Below are 21,612 nucleotides of genomic sequence, written 5' to 3' on the forward strand. Positions count from 1 at the left end.
ACTCTTTCCCCCACCATTAGTTAACGAACGATGATACAACAACAACTAAAAAGTTATAACAAGATAACAAAAGTTATAGTGTCAATGAGTATAACGTAAAGTGGAGGCACACATACATCAGAGAAGTTTTAGCGAGTGTGATATGATAATAATAGAGCAAGTGAACTCTAGCACACTGCCAAGCTATTCAATTCTATAATAGTATTGGTTAAAAAATCTAACTATTTTACACTAGTTTTGGGAGTATTTATTTGACAAATCAGTGAAGCGAACCGATGGCAATAGACCGAATATCATTAAATTCGTTATAAAATTTACCGGTTACAGATATAAGATATTTCTAAGCATCGGTTACAGAAAATCGCTCATCCCCAAGTAGCTATTCGAAACGGAACCGGTTAAGAACTTTCCAGGTACCTATACGAAATGTTCGGGGTGGCTTTAGTTGAGGCCGGGTGGAAAAGTACACTCAGAGGAAAACGCCGTTCTAAAATCCAGCACCATCGGACTCAATTCAAGCTTTTCATGTTCTTACTTTTTTGTTCTTGAAAAACGAACGAACTGTTCTCAAAACAATAACCTTGTTCTTGAACTGACAACCATGTTCTTGAAAAGAGAATAGTTGGTCTTAAAATATGAACAAATGTTCTATTAATGAGAACGATGTTCTTAAATTAAGCACAATGTTCTTAAATTAAGTTTAAGAAAAAGGAAACGGTATAATTCGTGTGTACTACACTCAGAGAAAAAATTGTTCTAAAACGAACGAAACAAGTTCAAAATTAAGAACATTCGTTGACAAAAGTCTGTTAGGTACGTTTTTTCTTAACTCGTGACCGATGGGCTTGTTTTAAGAACAGTTTTTCCAAGCACACCGTTCGTATTTTATGACCACTTTGGTATTGATTTGTGAACCTTCTGTGCTCATTTCAAACACTACTCGGGCTTGATTTAAGATTTTTCGTTCTCACGCTTCGAGAAAGATTTGTGGTCGATTTAACAGTTTTCGTTCTCAATTTAAGAACGGTTTGTTCTTGACCATTGGTGGGAGGAAGATAATTTTTTAATTATCATTACCCATTTATTTCTATATTTTTTATTAATAAATAATTTTTTTGTTATTAATAAGAAATATTAATAACAAAAAACTACTATTAAATGCCAAAAAGGTTTGAAAAAACGCACAATATGCATTTTTTCATAGGATTCCCGATAAGAGAAATATTTCTTATTTGATGATGCAATCTGAATATATATTTAAAACATTTCATAACAAGTTTGAGAATTACGTGAATGGAACCGAACGAAAAATAAGAGTTAAAAAAAATAGAATATAAAAAAATTGTTTAAAAAGCTTCAGAGTTTGACGGCGATCGAACTCGCGCCACACGATCGCAACCGCAACAACATAGCCGCTGGGCCACTACAACTGCTTGGTAGTTCGTGCCAAATGTTGTATTTAGCATTGTAGTGCACACGAATTATACCGTTTCTTTCTTCTTGAACTTAATTTAAGAACATTGTTCTTAATTTAAGAACATTCGTTCTCATTAATAGAACATTTGTTCATAACTTAAGACCAGCCGTTCTCTTTTCAATAAAATGGTGTCAGTTCAAGGACAAGGTTGTTGTTTTAAGAACAGGTCGTTCGTTTTTCAAAAACAAAAAAGTAAGAACATGAAAAGCTTGAATTGAGTCCGGTGGTGCTGGATTTTAGAACGGCGTTTTTCTCTGAGTGTACAATGTTAAATATAATATTTGGCACAAACTATCAAGCAGTTGTGGTGGCCCAGAGGCTACAATGTTTCGGTTGAGATCGTGTGGCGTGAGTTCGATCACCGTCAAACTCTGAAGTTTTTTAAAACAATTTGTTATGTTCTATTTTTTTTTTTAACTCTTATTTTTCGTTCAGTTCCATTGACATATGCACAGGTAATTCTCAACCTTGTTATGAAATGTTTTAAATATATATTCAAATTACACCATCAAATAAGAAAAATTTCTCGATAAGAGAACTATATGAAAAAATGCATATTATGGGTTTTTTCAAACCTTTTGGAATTTTAATAATAATTTGTTTTGTTATTAATATTTTTTATTAATGACAACAAATTATTTATTAATAAAAAAAAATAAATGAATGAGTACTACTTGAAAAAATTACCTTCCCCACTCCCGTCAAGCACAAACCGTTCTAGAATTGAGACCGAAAAATGTTAAATCCACCACAAATTGTTCTCGAAGCGTGAGAAAGCAAAATCTTAAATCAAGCCCAAATAGTGCTTGAAATGAGCACAGAAGGTTCACACATAATACCAAACTGGTCATAAAATACGAATGGTGTGCTTGCAAAAACCGTTCTTAAAACAAGCCCATTGGTCACGAGTTAAGAAAAAACGTACTTAACAGACTTTTGTCAACGAATGTTCTTAATTTTGAACTTGTTTCGTTCATTTTAGAACGGTTTTTTTCTTTGAGTGTAATGCACTGCCAGTCACATTGCCGTTTAAAAGTGCATCGGTGAAAACATTGTTTGATTATAAAGCTAGAACTAGTACTGTCATCAAATTGTTCAGCACTCCACTAGTTCTGAGCTTGTCGTATTCGCTGCAGAATAGTAGCATACATTCATATGCACATATTGTATGCAGAATGATTAAAGACTATATATCGAACCGCCCAAACAAGTTGCAAAATTGTTGAAAAGATAGCTATAAAACAAAGATAAAATAAAGCGCGACAACAACAACTACAAAAACTGGTAGAATTTATTAATGTAAAAAACAGCAATAACAATAATATTTAACTGCAACCGACACATGTATCAGTATAAACATTCATACATACGCATATACTATATTAATAACTGACAATCAATTTGTTGTTGTACTTGAATTTATTGAACACACCAATTTAAGCTCGGTTCAGCTCCAACGTACAACATTATCGTAGGTACTCATGTATACATAAATTAAAGACCTTTCTTGCCTCGAATGCTTTTTATATTCTTAAAATCGGCCTTGTATGCGATTTTAAATCCATATGTACCCAACAAAAATATTGTAAGCATCAAACAAGAATGCGAAATGTGACTGTAGTGGGCATGTCAGTAACAAATAAAATTAAAGAAAAAAAAAACTTTTTTAAAAATAAGCTTTTATTATTGGTTAATAAAATGAACTAAAAAGTAAAAAATAAATTGACTGTAAAGAAATATAACACTATAAGTTCATTGTAACCTTTAACGATAATTAGGCTTCATCGTCTGCGACAAAAAAAATCCATATTGTACATAATTATATATTTTTAACATTAAAACTTTACACCTAAATTATTAAATCTTACAGTTTATATCACAGTCCTAATTGTTCTAATAAAAAGCGTGTTACATTGTGATAGCAAGAAAAGGAGGTCCTAAATGTTCTTAATTCTACCATCAAAATTTAACACGCTTTTATTAGAACAACTAGCTTTACCAGGCGCACGTTGTAATGCCCGAGATCGAATGGATGTTGCGTTATTTTTTCTGTTTTGTTTGTTGATAATTTAATTTATTGTTCTGTAAATTGAATTGATTTTTGTACGCATATTTGGTGAAATTTTCTGTTAAAACATTTTATTCTTGTATCTTATTGTATCTTATTTTATATTATTGTATTGCTTTTACCGCTGATGATTGTTGCTTTGATTACATTCCGAGGAAGCATGACTGGTGAGCCAATTTTCAAAGTTGATATATGCGCAGGCATTCCTTTTGGTTCTAAGGAGTATAGAAATTAATTTGGATAATTCACAATTTTATCTTCATCTGTAACTGTGTCGATCGATTTATATTTCGTCGCTTCACCAAGAAATTGATTTTGAAAGCGATCATTGATTTTGTTAACATGATCATTTTTGGGAGCTAAGATAGTTCTTTCGCATAGCCAAAAAACAAAAACATTTAAATTTAAAATTCTTAATTCTGATATGAAAAAACTTTCGTCTTGATCGAAGGAACCTATACCCAAAATTTGGTGATGATCGAAGTATAGCAAACACGTTTTAATAGGGAACACACACACAGAATTTGATTTTTATAGAAGATGTAGATAGACTGAAGCTAAACAATTTTTTTAACAGCGGCAGATTACTAAACGTCCAAAAGGCATAACAGCTAAACTCAACAATGCAGTCAAACTTTAGGTGTTAAAATAACTTAAGTTTGTACGGCAGCCATAGTTTTTCCCCATTCCACATTTTACTGGAGGTTTTAGGACTTAATGCCACATAGCTCCTTACCAATTTTAATTATCCTACCACTACGACATCCATATTGTAACGAATTTACTTGCAAATCCTCTTATTTGCAATCCTCTGCTAAGTTCGAATCACTAAACTGTTGAATAAATAACTCCAATATTGAATAATGGAAAAATGGCCTTTATTAAAGTACTTCACAATGACACTTATACTTTGCTACTCGCTGGCTTAATAACCAAACTGATTGATAACTCAAATTGAACTCTACTATTGGCCGCCAGATCGCGTGCTTAGTCAATAACTGATTGATTGCTGAACTCAAACTGAATTACTTCTTACTCGCCTGCCCCGCTTTTATAGTTTACGCTGCATACTTCTAGGCTCTTCGATTTCCAGAACTTACTAGTTTGTTTCGGCTAAAAAATCGCCAGCCACAACTACGTGCACAAATTATTCCCCTCTCTTGTGACAACTCAGATAAGATATATGCATGTGTTTGTGCATTGCCGCTCCGATGCTCGTATACGTACATATGTGTATACGCAATTATTTATTCGTTTATGTAGATACATAATGATTGAATTATTGATGTGAATGTTTGTAGTTTACAGTCTCTCGAGTACACATAGGCGTATAAGTAAATGCATCTGTGTGTGACATCTCTTTCGGCTGCCTTATATATGTGTATACATGATTTGATTATTGACGTAAATACTGCTTGGCATGGCCTTAGCATCGCCTTAGTGATGGGATAACTTAGTGATGCTAATATCCGTGACAATATATATGCAGTATAATATATTCCATTTGTATGGGAGGTGCCACGCCCCCTTTTTCCTAATTCCATATTTTCTTGGTGGTGTTAAGGATTGACCTCAAATAACTCCTTACTGAATTTCAATGTTCTGGCATGTATACCTTCAAAGTTATGCAGGACCAAAGACTCCATTTGAATCGGAGGTTCCACGCCCCCTTTTTCCCAATTCCGCCTTTTCTTGGTGGTGTTAGGGATTGACCTCATATAACTCCTCATTGAATTTCAATGTTCTGGTATGTATACCCTCAAAGGTATGCAGTACCAAAGATTCCATTTGTATGGGAGGTGCCACGCCCCTTTTACATATCGAAATTATTTTTAGCCTAAAACCTTCCCGTTGATCGAAGGAATCCATAACCAAAATTTGGTGATGATTGATGTGTGGGAAACACGTTTCCATATCGAACACACACACACACAGAATTTGATTTTTATATATATATGGCTAAACCGATTTGGGATCTCAAAATCAACTAACCATCATCTCCCCTTCCTGTATCTTTCCTAAAAATTCCATGGCAATCTGTCGAGCCGTTCTCGAGTTATGGAGTGACAATCAAAATGTGCACTTCTTTTTATATATATAGATTAGGACTGTGATATAAACTGTAAGATTTAATAATTTAGGTGTAAAGTTTTAATGTTAAAAATATATAATTATGTACAATATGGAATTTTCTTGTCGCAGACGAAGAAGCCTAATTATCGTTAAAGGTTACAATGAACTTATAAAGTGTTATATTTCTTTGCAGCCAATTTATTTTTTACTTTTAATTCATTTTATTAACCAATAATAAAAGCTTATTTTTAAAAAAGTTTTTTTTTTTAAATATTTTATTTGTTACTTTTTAGTTCCTTTCATTAACAAGTAATACAAGCTTGTTCTTAGAAAAGCTTTTTTCTTAAATTTAATTTAAATAACAGTTAATTTTTAGTAGGGTAAAATTTTTTTTAAATTAGTTATGTAATCTTTACTTAGTTACTAGTAACGTTTCTCATCCTATCCATTTCTTTTAATGCATAACCATTACAAGGTTTCTTCGAAGTCAACTTTGAACAGTCAAGTTCTTCGATTCGAGTGTTAACTAACTTAAAATCATATTTTATTGTGACTTTGCCTATGTCGCATTCAGTTTACAACTATTCATTGCAGATCTATGCTCTGTTTTAAAACAAAATTCCAGCTTTCGCTTAACTAAAATTCCATCGCTAAAAATCTGTAAAACAAAATCAGGTGCGCAGAAAAGTATGCAACATTTAGCGATAACAGCCTAACTTCTACGTTCGTGTATACACAAACAAAGCGAAGTTACCTGCGTTCTTGATGACTTAGGCTTTTATGCCAAGGTGAGCACAAAAATTTACCGATAACTCTGTTATCGATTAATTTATCGAATTCATGCAAAGTAATATTGCATTGTCATCGGAGTTATACATGCGTGCAAAATTTCAGCTCAATTGGACACCGGGAAGTGTATCAAATTTAACTTGCAAAATTTGAGTACAGACAACAGCCAAGTGAAACTAAATAAAAGCTTATAATAATAAAAAAAAATACATCAATGCCTTGATATGCTCATGGATATTTTTCGATGCATTGATGGGCATACAGCGGATATATCATCATTATTGGAAGGGCCGTATACCTCCTGAAGGGCTTTTTTCTCGATTACTCTATGTGCCAATGCTCTATACACAATTTGGATAAGTACATCAAGCCAGATCTTATGAAAGACCTGTAGAGCGATATAATTTTAGGTAGTGCGGACTTTACTTTTTAATTAGTTTCCTAATTATGATTTCAATCGCATGAGAAATAGAATATGAAAACACAAATTATGATCAAATAGCAGGCAGGTAGTTTTGGCTTTAGACTTATATTTTATATATTGTAACGAATTTTGGGAAATTCTGCTCATTTGCAACCTTCTGCTAACGTTCGAATCTCTAAATTGTTGAATAAATCACTCCAATATTCTGTATTGCCAAATTGTCTTTATTAGACTACTTTGAGAGTACTTCACAATAACTCTTACTTCACAACTAATTCCGTCTTTAAATCAAACTGCTTACTGACTACTCAGCTTTCGCTGCTTTCATACTCTCTGTTGCCTTGTCAACCCATTTCTCCTAAGGTCTAGTAACTTCGCGAAATTTATGCTTGGTTACCAGCCATATATGTACATGTATATTTGTAGTTTATAGTCTCTCGCATAGCCATATGCGTGTGTATGTGTGAGTACTACTTCGGCTGATGGTGAGTATCTCTCTGCTGCCTTGTATGTACATGTGCAAATGATGATTGATTTGTTTACGTACATACAAGTGGCTCCTTAGTATCAGATTAGGGATGCTAGTATCACTTAGTGATCTGAATATTCGTCACAATAAGCATGGAATTCTCGTGCCACAATGTTTGTGTTTTAACTGCTTCAAAACGGCTGCACCGATTCTCATTGAATTTTGTGACAACATTGAGAAGCATCAGATTTTACACTTGTTTCATACGCCAAAATGGTAAGGGTGATCACCCCATAATTTTTTTCTTTAGACCAAATTTTTTTTATTTATTTTTTTATTAACAGCATTGGAAATAAGGACTGGGGAAGAATAAAAATAACAAGAGAGAGCTAGAGGGGAAAGAAAGGATGGAAAAGGCGGATAGGGAGAAAAAGACGTAGAGAGAGCAGTGAATAAAAGGACAAAGAAAAGAGTGAGAGGGGGAAGGAGAGGGAGAGTAAGAGGTAACAATTTCCTAAAAGTTATGCAGACAGACCAAAGTTAGGGCAGAGCAACGTATGCCGTGTCTGGTAGTGTATTTATGTACGTAAATATTCTCAGCAAATTATCCTTGATCGATTTGACACGAAAAATTTCACCCAGTCTAATAAATATTGTCGATGCCTTTGCAAAACCATCTATCGACAAACCCACCCAAATACCACCATGGAAAACTTGAGAATTCATAGCCCTGAGCACAGTGCATCCGGCTATCCATAAAAAAAATTATAACTTTCATATTTGAATATCAATTTTGTAAAATAACGGGTAAATTGAATTCGGACTCCAAAATTGCAGTTAAGCTCTTTCAATTATATAAAGCGTCTAGCGGGCGAATAACTGGAGCATTTTTGAGTATATACAAACTAAGGCCAACTTGCAGACGGGTGAGTTAACTTTTTCACTCAGAGTTAACCTAACATACATTTTTGACAAATGTTTCAAATTAACTCTGAATTAAAAAAAATTACTTGCCGTTCTGCCAGTGGGCCTAAATGTTCTAAAATATTTACAAATAACGATTACTTTAATTGATCATGGAAAAAAATCCTAAAAAACTGAGTAAAATAAGTTATTTTGCTCTCTTGTAAAATTCAAATGCCGTCAGATAGACGGTTTTGCACCAAAAAATTAATTTTCGAGCCTGCGAAAAAAAGGCGAAAGGGTAAATTTTTCGACCAAAACCCAAAAAATATATTTATTTTTTTTTTTTTCAAAAAACTGTTGTAGAAACGTTGGCGATAACAGGTTTTTTAAAAAAAATGTATTTTTTGGGTTTTGGGGAGTGTTTTGGTGGAAAAATTTACCCTTTCGTCATTTATTTTTCGCAGGCTGGAAAATAATTTTTTTGTGTATGCGTAGTGGACCTTTTTTTTCCTGAGCCCAAATCCTATCGAAAAATCGATGGCACTATTAAATCGACCCAGTCTATTATACATACATATATGGTTATTATGCAGCAATCTCAGCCCTACAGGTACACGCCTCTCTGCAACATGTGTATGTTTGTACATTAATTAACTTTCAAGTTGTAATCATTCCACTTCCGATTTTTGCGAGTACACACAGCCACATATCGAATGATCGTTTAAATAAATTAAATCAGCACATACAAACATCCTCTTACTTTGTTATATATCTTCACCTCCTTTAACTAAGATAGCTTATCCTGTTTGCATCTACGTTTAGCATTGTACTTGATGGTACGAATGTAAAACTCGAATAATATATATATGTATATATTAAATACGACTGCTAAGATATGTATGTTGTTATAAAGGTAGGAATTAACTTGAACCGTCTTGTTTCATGTGGGCCGACTAATTTCCCAGACATAATTGCAACGGACTGTACGTTTCGATTACCTTGCTTCTGATGCATTTCACTCTTTTTTTGGCAAAAATTATCATCCCATAACATAACAGGTAACAACTTGCTACAATTTACTGCTGTAATGCACCATCGCAGCGGCATTGACTTCGATTCGCAAAAATTGATTGGTTCTGCCGGTTGTCGATTCATTTATTTTTCTCTTGTGCTCTTGTTGTTCAGCTAAATCAAATCGCTTGCTACCACATTTAAAGCCCCGACACATAAGCACTTTTTCATATAGATGAGTTTAACACAAGCTTATGCATTATGAGTAGATTGCACGCATTTTTATGGAGAACGGTAGAATGAGCGACACTGGCGCCATCTGATATTGAAAAGTAGCCGTCTCCCAAATTTTGTTACAAGCAAAGCATAAGAAGAAGAATGTGACATTTGTTTTGGTTAAGGGTGTTGACACACTTTGCAAGTGAAATTGTTTTTCCCTCTGGTTGGTAAATTTTCTAACATTTTCGCAGGTAAAAACTGTAATATAACAAATGAATACGACACAAAATATGTTAGCAAGTATCTTTGTTGTAAGGGGATAATGTTTATACCAGTGCTTCGCGAAATTTTGTATGTGAATGGGCAAGGCGTAATAAACTTCAATTGCCACGTCTGAAGTTCCTTCATATTTACAAACGCAACATCTTGGTTGATTGTGACGATGTTATTGGAATGCATAAGCTTGTGTTACACGCAACTATATGAAAAATGTTATTGTGGCACCGCCTTTACTACATAGTACATACAGTACGAATATACATTACCATAAGAGTACATACTCGGATTTTTCAGATGGAACATGGTCTTTAGTGGCAGCTTCCCATTATTAGTGGCTGGGTGTTTGCCAGCTAGGCAATTGCTTTCGTCATTTTAAGCGCGATCATCTAAAGTGCTGTTAAACTAAGTTGGACAACGTCCTTTTATTTTTTTTTTTTTCTGACCAGCACCAGTGAACTGAAATATATGTAGCTTGTTTTGTTCTACATCTTTTGATATTTTATCCGTCTGCTTTCCCAATCTTCGGCTTTGTTTACGTATGAATTGTGTATGTAAAAAAAAATCGAATAAACTTGTATTGCAGAGGCTTTTTTATGTTGTTATTGTATTAGCCACCAAAACACACTGCGAAGGTTTTGATGAGTGCAGCTGGTGTGGCAGTTCTTTGCGGTAAAAAGTACACTCTGAAACCAGAACGTCCAGGTCATCCTACCTTGCATATTTTTGCCACCCTATGCAAAGGAAAACCAAAAAGTTGATAGCAAGCGATGATAGACATCATATCCGGGGATCAGTAATTAAGGACCCTTTTTGCTTCTCTGTGCTTTGGTGGCAAACGCAGAAGACGGCAGGATGTTACTAAGGCTTAAGGTAAAATAGGGTAGCCGACAACTTATTGGCCAATAAATACACACTCCTTTATGGGGATCCATTTCATCTCACGCTGTGAATGATGTCCAGGTGTTACAAGAAACATCCCGTGGCAGTTCTGTGGGCAGTGTTTTGGCAGGTCGGCGGGCTGCCAACTGCATCTGTGATAATGCCAAATCGTCCGAGGCTAAAAAACTGGAAAAACCTAGAAGATAACTGCTAATTTGGCTCAATATTAACGTTTTATAGTGGAGACAACGTAATGTAGCAGCCGCTGTTTAATGCATCTTGGTCTATATACATATATCTTGCCCGAACTGTGACGATTACTCAGGAATTCGCGGTCCAACCTTTTCAAAATTGAGGAAGAGGAGATACCTCTATATCTGCCAGTTACGTGCCATGGTTGTCAAATCTTTTCTCGATATGAATCCGGCGCTCGTTGGTACTATCAACTTCTAGTAATAGCCCGGCTGAACCGAGACTGGTTTTTTAAACCTCTCGAACCTTCAAGTGTAGGGGGTTGCGTCGCCTCTAAGGAAAGGCATACCTTACTGAAGCACTACCGCTTTTTTAAACCCCTCGAATCTTTAAGTGTAGAGGCTTTCGTCACATCTAAGGAAAGGCATGCCTTACTGAAGGACGACCGATTTTTAACTCCTCGAATCTTTAAGTGTAGGGGGTTTCGTCACCTCTAAGGAAAGGCATGCCGTACAGGCAAGGGTCATGCCGCCACTATAGCCTGGGAAACCGGCTAACATTGGAATTTCATATTGCTGCTAACAACAGACATTGAAATTTTATTAGAACAGTTTACTTGTACTTACTTTAGGGGATCTCGATAACAATTTGTCGGTGTTCACACTTATGGAATGCGGGAAGCACCATTAAAACAACAACATTAGAAGTCGTTATCCCAGTAGTCAGAGAGGCTTGTTTAAAAATGTCTCCAATGTCTTCGCTACTGGCAACAGTGTAGATATAAACCTCTTTGGTTAGCCGGTTTCTCAGGTTTAATTAGCAGAATGACCCTTACCAGTTTCCATATTTCAACGTTTCGCGTATGGCTTCGATCTTCTGGCCGTGGTCGTGAAACTGACAGCATTTAGGAAAAGAAGTTCGGTGATGAGCTTCGTGCGGCTGTGAAAGTGCATTGAATTAAAGTCAAAAAGCTGTGCTGGCTAAGTTATGTGGTTCTTGTGAGTATAAAAAGCTCCAGCCCAAAAACTATTCCCATCAACATCCGAATACGGCAGCAGAAGAAAGGTAATAACTCTTCTTAGAAGAAGAAAGCTTGGAGCTTAAAACTGACTAACTACTAAGAGGCGACCGAATTCGCTTAGGTATATAAGTGTCAATCACCTCATCTGCAACTGCCCGGCGCTAAGTAGCGCAAGGAATCGCTTTCTGGGGAGCCTTCATTCTGGATAATCTGCCCCAGATCGTGGAGTATGACATTATGGACTTAGTAGCCTTATCAGGCCCTCAAAATAGTTCGAAGAGGAAAGCTAATCGTAAGGGACGAATATCTCTGACCTAAGTGTGCACTCGGGCAGCCACTAAGCGGCAATTTATGACGGTGATTTGCTAATTTGAAACACAATGAATTTCCCAACTTCTGCCTGTTAAATGGAAATGAATAAAAGTAAAACATACAAGACACTACATAGCACTACTCACCAAAAGTTAAAATGTTTCTTTTAAGTTTTATTTCATTAGTTTAAGTTTTATTTCATTAAATTTTGGGCGTAATTCACTATAAGATCATAATTTCATTCAACAAATTTTGTTTGTATAGAAGCACATAAAAGAAGAATTAATTGATTGCACGAACTTATTAAGAAATGAGTTAACCTTTAAATTTTTTTGTTTGTTTTTTACACTTGTTGTTGACACAATTTTTTTACTACTCATTTTATGGTGGTTGTGGGTGTTATGTTTACGGATGTATGTTCTACGTATGGGAGCGTTTTTCTTTACTGTCCTGTAGAACCACGAAGTTTTTCTTTTTTTTTTTTTATCCGCACTTTATCTGTATTTTGCAAAGTTTCATTGATTTAAATTTAGATTATTTGATTCAATACCAATTAATCTTGGAAATATGCATTATATATTTTCGTTGTGCCGTTATTTCTCATAAAGAGAACAACAAAAACATTTCTATTATGGTGTACTATGTTTTTTCACAGAGCAATAACCGGTTTCTAGTAACAACAACTAAAATGCGCCAATCAGCCAACCGAACGAACGAATGTGCAGCAATTTTTTTCTATATTTGCTCCTTTTTGTTATAAACGTGGAGAGCCAGAAATATTAGAAACGTATTTTGATGAAGGAGAGCCAAACGGAAAACGTACAGGTAGGTGAAAATCAAAACAATATATTTCAAGTACTCTAGCAACGGTAGAGAAGTGAGTGTCAAGAGGCTTTTGATATTGAATCTTGTTGGTAACTTTAAGAAAAATTCCAATGTGCGCGCTTTGTGATCACGAAGAATGTAGCACTGCACCTTTACAAAGTTGCACAGGAATTAAATGCACACACAGATCAACTACAAATGTATAACACATACCTTTAAACATATGGAAAGGTGCAGCGCAATAGGCACTGTTACAACTTTGAATGTATTTATTAATTTTTAATTGAAATTCAATATCAGATACACCCCTCTCTCTATACATTTGTATACAATTGTTAAAAAGCAGATGTTATTTTTTTTAATTTCTTTTGGGTTTTTTTTTTCTTATTTTCTTAACACTTCACTTGCTTCTAGAAATCGTGCACAGGTAACAAACAAATATCCAACAGTAAAATAAGAAACATATATGTTCACTGCATTTTTCCTTTCATCCAAAAAAAGAACCTTATTTATTTAAAATAAATAAACCGTTCGCAAAGCGCCTCGGCATAAAAATACAACAATCGAATTCAACAACTCAAAGAGAACTGAATAAATGAGAGCGCGTACAAGTGGTAAAATACCTGTTTGATTATAAATTTAGGGAGCCGGCTCAGCGTTTGATTCACGTTATGTCAGCCATAGCCACTTTGTTCATTGGATTGACTTGCACTGGAATTATGAACTGGAAATTCAGTTGAGCCCAATTAGAAAACAATTCACATTGGAGCCATGTTTCAACTATATGGTTGGCTGAACTCAACAGCAGCAACAACAACCTTTGTTCAGATTGGCGAAATCTGCGTGTTGGTGTTGCAATGCTTGTTTGTTGTGGGAAAATAATGCGTTAAATTAGATGGATTTCTCCTTTTGACAATCCCTATGCCAGAGAAATGAAAAAAATAAAAGCAGCTGGTAAGATGAGCCAACCATATCATTGAGCCATGATTGGACCTCTCAACGGAAGTGGAATGTGGAAAGCCAGCACATTGTAAAACTGAAATGACAGTACTAAAATATGTTCGTGAGTGCTAAAAAAAAGTTCGTGGCACCAGTTTGTACTCTTTAAGATTTATACTATGTACTTCAACCAGCCTGAGTGGTTTATAAAATCAAGAATGTTTAATAATTTGAGAAAAATTTAAACAACGTGACATCAGGACGGACAAGGCGACAGCCGTCACGTTGTTTAAATTTTTCCCAAATTATAAATTAAAAATTGCTTCAAATAAATGTTTTCATACATTTAAAGCAATCCCCGCTTAAAACTCATACAAAATCAATCACATATATCCGATAAACTACCCAGTTTTTCCAAAATGAGGCTATCGAAAGATATCAGATGTGTTTTTGCAAGAAGCCGGCATTGACGGTGGTGTGAAATAACTCCCAACAAAAAAAATGAAATAACTCCCAAATATTTTCCATACAAATTGGGACTTACTTCATTATGAAATAGCTCACAATTCATTGGGACTTATTTCATAATTTTTGCTGGTAATTATTTCATAATGAAATAATCCCCAATAAATTTCTTTGAGAGTTATTTCATAATTTTTTGAGATTGGGAGTTATTTCATTTTTATTGGGACTTACTTCATTGTTTGTAATTCAGGCATTGGGAGTTATTTCATTTTTGTTGGGAGTTATTTCGTTTTCTTAAAAATACATATTTATCAAACTTTGACGTTCTTCTATCAGTTTCTATGGGTCGGCTATATATTAAGGGACCAATTGGTTTTATTCGTAAACCAAAGGGGTTTGAACTTTGAAATTTTGCACATAGGTTCTCAGGGAGTTCCCCAACGAGAATCAGTAAGTAACTTTTAATTGTTATAAACAATTTACTAGTAATTAGTAGTTAAAGTTACCATGGTATAACTATCACTTTTTATCTACATACGAACACTTTCACAAGAATTTTATACATAAGTATACTTTATAATGTTTATAAAACCACAATCAACTATTTTCATTTGTTTAAATTTGCGTATTATTGTAAAATTTAATGATTTATTTGTTTACATTCCGCGAACATAAGCATACATCCATTTTATCTAATTCACTACTTGCTTGGTGGTACCAGATGCTTTAAATTGTTCCAACGAATGACAATTTTTTAAATAGTACCAACGAGGAAAATGGACCTTTTTCATTCAACTCTATTTATTTATTTTACAAAAAATAGAAAATTTGGAATAAAAAATCGCTACCGCTACGGTGATACCACACACCCGGACTTGGCATGGCGTAGCCCAGGGTAATTTTTTATAAGCGCGACCAAAGGCCGCCTATGCAGAAAAATGTTCTACACAGATTTGTTCCTTTTATTTTTTACTTTTAACAAATTATGTTAATTTCGTAAAAAATGCGATTTTTTAAAATAAATTACGTCTACTTCGACGACACTATTCAAGTTTTCTTATAATTGTAACTTTTATATATGTACATAATAGTTTGCTGTATTTTTCAAATCTCATTGTAACTGATTATATAGTATAAATACACCATTTCAAATTTTGATTTGGGATTTATTTCATTTTTTTGGGACTTATTTCATTTGGGAGTTATTTCATTTTTTTGGGACTTGCGGTTTCATTATGAAATAACTGGCAAATATTGGGAGTCATTTCATTTCCTTCTTTGGGAGTTTTTCATTTCCTCCTTTGGGAGTTATTTCATTTATTAAAGTTGGGAGTTATTTCATTTTTATTGGGACTTATTTCATTGGGAGTTATTTCATTGGAGTTATTTCATTTGGGAGTTATTTCACTGCACCGGCATTAACACAGAAAGTGTTCAACAATCATTTTGGTAGTTATGCCTACCTCGACGCTGGTTATACCCTCATTTCCTTCCGTCGAGCTCCTACATACCTTCTAGATTTCAGGAAATGGGCACAACGAAAATATTTTGAAACATTTGGCTTTTCCAACAGTAAATTTCCATGTGATTTGTTTACATATTTGCACAGTTAATTTGTGCTTTTGAATTGAGAAAGGTTGATATTTTTACAATAAGTAGAAACTTCTAGATTTCAGGAAATGGGCACAATAAAAATATTTTGAAACATTTGGCTTTTTCAACACTAAATTTCCATGTGACTTGTTTACATATTTGCACAGTTAATTTGTGCTATTGAATTGAGAAGTAGAAACTTCTAGATTTCAAGAAATGGGCACAATAAAAATATTTTGAAACATTTGGCTTTTTCAACAGTAAATTTCCATGTGACTTGTTTACATATTTTCACAGTTAATTTGTGCTATTGAATTGAGAAAGGTTGATATTTGTACAATAAGTAGAAACTTCTAGATTTCAGGAAATCGGCACAAAGAAAATATTTTGAAACATTTGGCCTTTTCAGCAGTAAATTTCCGTGTGATTTGTTTAAATATTTGCACAGTTAATTCGTGCTATTGAATTGAGAAAGGTTTATATTTGTACAATAAGTAGAAACTTCTAGATTTCAGGAAATGGGCACAAAGAAAATATTTTGAAACATTTGGCCTTTTCAACAGTAAATTTCCATGTGATTTGTTTAAATATTTGCACAGTTAATTTGTGCTATTGAATTGAGAAAGGTTGATGTTTGTACAATAAGTAGAAACTTCTAGATTTCAGGAAATCGGCACAACGAAAATATTTTGAAACATTTGGCTTTTTCAACAGTAAATTTCCACGTGACTTGTTTACATATTTGCACAGTTAATTTGTGCTATTGAATTGAGAAAGGTTGATATTTGTGCAATAAGTAGAAACTTCTAGATTTCAGGAAATGGGCACAATAAAAATATTTTGAAACATTTGGCTTTTTCAACAGTAAATTTCCATGTGATTTGTTTACATATTTGCACAGTTAATTTGTGATATTGAATTGAGAAAGGTTGATATTTGTACAATAAGTAGAAACTTCTAGATTTCAGGAAATCGGCACATCGAAAATATTTTGAAACATTTGGCTTTTTCAACAGTAAATTTCCACGTGACTTGTTTAGATATTTGCACAGTTAATTTTTGCTATTGAATTGAGAAAGGTTGACATTTGTACAATAAGTAGAAACTTCTAGATTACAGGAAATGGGCACAAAGAAAATATTTTGAAACATTTGGCGTTTTCAACAGTAAATTTCCATGTGATTTGTTTAAATATTTGCACAGTTAATTTGTGCTATTGAATTGAGAAAGGTTGATATTTTTACAATAAGTAGAAACTTCTAGATTTCAGGAAATCGGCACAACGAAAATATTTTGAAACATTTGGCTTTTTCAACACTAAATTTCCATGTGACTTGTTTACATATTTGCACAGTTAATTTGTGCTATTGAATTGAGAAAGGTTGACATTTGTACAATAAGTAGAAACTTCTAGATTACAGGAAATGGGCACAAATAATATTTTGAAACATTTGGCGTTTTCAACAGTAAATTTCCATGTGATTTGTTTAAATATTTGCACAGTTAATTTGTGCTATTGAATTGAGAAAGATTGATATTTTTACAATAAGTAGAAACTTCTAGATTTCAGGAAATCGGCACAACGAAAATATTTTGAAACATTTGGCTTTTTCAACACTAAATTTCCATGTGACTTGTTTACATATTTGCACAGTTAATTTGTGCTATTGAATTGAGAAGTAGAAACTTCTAGATTTCAAGAAATGGGCACAATAAAAATATTTTGAAACATTTGGCTTTTTCAACAGTAAATTTCCATGTGACTTGTTTACATATTTTCACAGTTAATTTGTGCTATTGAATTGAGAAAGGTTGATATTTGTACAATAAGTAGAAACTTCTAGATTTCAGGAAATCGGCACAAAGAAAATATTTTGAAACATTTGGCCTTTTCAGCAGTAAATTTCCGTGTGATTTGTTTAAATATTTGCACAGTTAATTCGTGCTATTGAATTGAGAAAGGTTTATATTTGTACAATAAGTAGAAACTTCTAGATTTCAGGAAATGGGCACAAAGAAAATATTTTGAAACATTTGGCCTTTTCAACAGTAAATTTCCATGTGATTTGTTTAAATATTTGCACAGTTAATTTGTGCTATTGAATTGAGAAAGGTTGATGTTTGTACAATAAGTAGAAACTTCTAGATTTCAGGAAATCGGCACAACGAAAATATTTTGAAACATTTGGCTTTTTCAACAGTAAATTTCCACGTGACTTGTTTACATATTTGCACAGTTAATTTGTGCTATTGAATTGAGAAAGGTTGATATTTGTGCAATAAGTAGAAACTTCTAGATTTCAGGAAATGGGCACAATAAAAATATTTTGAAACATTTGGCTTTTTCAACAGTAAATTTCCATGTGATTTGTTTACATATTTGCACAGTTAATTTGTGATATTGAATTGAGAAAGGTTGATATTTGTACAATAAGTAGAAACTTCTAGATTTCAGGAAATCGGCACATCGAAAATATTTTGAAACATTTGGCTTTTTCAACAGTAAATTTCCACGTGACTTGTTTAGATATTTGCACAGTTAATTTTTGCTATTGAATTGAGAAAGGTTGACATTTGTACAATAAGTAGAAACTTCTAGATTACAGGAAATGGGCACAAAGAAAATATTTTGAAACATTTGGCGTTTTCAACAGTAAATTTCCATGTGATTTGTTTAAATATTTGCACAGTTAATTTGTGCTATTGAATTGAGAAAGGTTGATATTTTTACAATAAGTAGAAACTTCTAGATTTCAGGAAATCGGCACAACGAAAATATTTTGAAACATTTGGCTTTTTCAACACTAAATTTCCATGTGACTTGTTTACATATTTGCACAGTTAATTTGTGCTATTGAATTGAGAAAGGTTGACATTTGTACAATAAGTAGAAACTTCTAGATTTCAGGAAATGGGCACAAAGAAAATATTTTGAAACATTTGGCCTTTTCAACAGTAAATTTCCATGTGATTAGTTTAAATATTGGCACAGTTAATTCGTGCTATTGAATTCAGAAAGGTTGATATTTGTACAATAAGTAGAAACTTCTAGATTTCAGGAAATGGGCACAACAAAAATATTTTGAAACATTTGGCTTTTTCAACACTAAATTTCCATGTGACTTGTTTACATATTTGCACAGTTAATTTGTGCTATTGAATTGAGAAAGGTTGATATTTTTACAATAAGTAGAAACTTCTAGATTTGAGGAAATGGGCACAACGAAATTATTTTGAAACATTTGGCTTTTTCAACAGTAAATTTCCACATGACTTGTTTATATATTTGCACAGTTAATTTGTGCTATTGAATTGAGAAAGGTTGACATTTGTACAATAGGAAGAAACTTCTAGATTTCAGGAAATGGGCACAAAGAAAATATTTTGAAACATTTGGCCTTTTCAACAGTAAATTTCCATGTGATTTGTTTAAATATTTGCACAGTTAATTCGTGCTATTGAATTGAGAAAGGTTGATATTTGTACAATAAGTAGAAACTTCTAGATTTCAGGAAATCGGCACAACGAAAATATTTTGAAACATATGGCTTTTTCAACAGTAAATTTCCATGTGACTTGTTTATATATTTGCACAGTTAATTCGTGCTATTGAATTGAGAAAGGTTGACATTTGTACAATAAGTAGAAACTTCTAGATTTCAGGAAATGGGCACAAACAAAATATTTTGAAACATTTGGCCTTTTCAACAGTAAATTTCCATGTCATTTGTTTAAATATTTGCACAGTTCTACTGAATTGAGAAAGGTTGATATTTGTACAATAAGTAGAAACTTCTAGATTTCAGGAAATCGGCACAACGAAAATATTTTAAACAGATGGCTTTTTCAACAGTAAATTTCCATGTGACTTGTTTATATATTTGCTCAGTTAATTCGTGCTATTGAATTGAGAAATGTTGATATTTGTACAATAAGTATAAACTTCTAGATTTCAAGAAATGGGCACAAAGAAAATGTTTTGAAACATTTGGCCTTTTCAACAGTAAATTCCCATGTGATTTGTTTAAATATTTGCACAGTTAATTCGTGTTATTGAATTGAGAAAGGTTGATATTTGTACAATATGTAGAAACTTCTAGATTTCAGGAAATGGGCACAAAGAAAATATTTTGAAACATTTGGCCTTTTCAACAGTAAATTTCCATGTGATTTGTTTATATATTTGCACAGTTAATTAGTGCTATTGAATTGAGAAAGGTTTATATTTGTACAATAAGTAGAAACTTCTAGATTTCAGGAAATGGGCACAAAGAAAATATTTTGAAACATTTGGCCTTTTCAACAATAAATTTCCATGTGATTTGTTTAAATATTTGCACAGTTAATTCGTGCTATTGAATTGAGAAAGGTTGATATTTGTACAATAAGTAGAAACTTCTAGATTTCAGGAAATCGGCACAAAGAAAATATTTTGAAACATTTGGCCTTTTCAACAGTAAATTTCCATGTGATTTGTTTAAATATTTGCACAGTTAATTCGTGCTATTGAATTGAGAAAGGTTGATATTTGTACAATATGTAGAAACTTCTAGATTTCAGGAAATGGGCACAAAGAAAATATTTTGAAACATTTGGCCTTTTCAACAGTAAATTTCCATGTGATTTGTTTATATATTTGCACAGTTAATTAGTGCTATTGAATTGAGAAAGGTTTATATTTGTACAATAAGTAGAAACTTCTAGATTTCAAGAAATGGGCACAAAGAAAATGTTTTGAAACATTTGGCCTTTTCAACAGTAAATTCCCATGTGATTTGTTTAAATATTTGCACAGTTAATTCGTGTTATTGAATTGAGAAAGGTTGATATTTGTACAATATGTAGAAACTTCTAGATTTCAGGAAATGGGCACAAAGCAAATATTTTGAAACATTTGGCCTTTTCAACAGTAAATTCCCATGTGATTTGTTTAAATATTTGCACAGTTAATTAGTGCTATTGAATTGAGAAAGGTTTATATTTGTACAATAAGTAGAAACTTCTAGATTTCAGGAAATGGGCACAAAGAAAATGTTTTGAAACATTTGGCCTTTTCAACAGTAAATTTCCATGTGATTTGTTTAAATATTTGCACAGTTAATTCGTGCTATTGAATTGAGAAAGGTTGATATTTGTACAATAAGTAGAAACTTCCAGATTTCAGGAAATCGGAACAGAGAATATATTTTGAAACATTTGGCCTTTTCAACAGTAAATTTCCATTTGATTTGTTTAAATATTTGCACAGTTAATTAGTGCTATTGAATTGAGAAAGGTTTATATTTGTACAATAAGTAGAAACTTCTGGATTTCAGGAAATCGGCACAACGAAAATATTTTGAAACATTTGGCCTTTTCAACAGTAAATTTCCATGTGATTTGTTTAAATATTTGCACAGTTAATTCGTGCTATTGAATTGAGAAAGGTTGATATTTGTACAATAAGTAGAAACTTCTAGATTTCAGGAAATCGGCACAAAGAAAATATTTTGAAACATGTGGCCTTTTCAACAGTAAATTTCCATGTGATTTGTTTAAATATTTGCACAGTTAATTAGTGCTATTGAATTGAGAAAGGTTGATATTTGTACAATAAGTAGAAACTTCTAGATTTCAGGAAATCGGCACAAAGAAAATATTTTGAAACATGTGGCCTTTTCAACAGTAAATT

At 33.0% G+C, this 21,612-nt stretch overlaps 1 protein-coding gene across 6 annotated transcripts in view; it reads right to left on the reverse strand.

Annotated features, from left to right (window-relative positions):
* The window catches only part of LOC137236454 (serine-rich adhesin for platelets), a 344,342-nt gene extending 330,804 nt beyond the window's left edge, over window positions 1-13,538 (reverse strand). For 5 of the 6 annotated variants that reach the window (XM_067759067.1, XM_067759069.1, XM_067759066.1 and 2 more), the window contains exon 1: window positions 12,266-13,538. The gene's annotated coding sequence lies outside the window, so the exon portion shown is untranslated. The remainder of the gene's footprint in view (window positions 1-12,265) is intronic. The other variant, XM_067759064.1, reaches the window with a different exon arrangement.
* Between the last annotated feature and the right edge of the window lie 8,074 nt (window positions 13,539-21,612).

This window comes from Eurosta solidaginis, chromosome 1 (assembly GCF_040869045.1).
Source record: "Eurosta solidaginis isolate ZX-2024a chromosome 1, ASM4086904v1, whole genome shotgun sequence".
NCBI classification, from domain to species: Eukaryota; Metazoa; Arthropoda; class Insecta; order Diptera; family Tephritidae; genus Eurosta; species Eurosta solidaginis.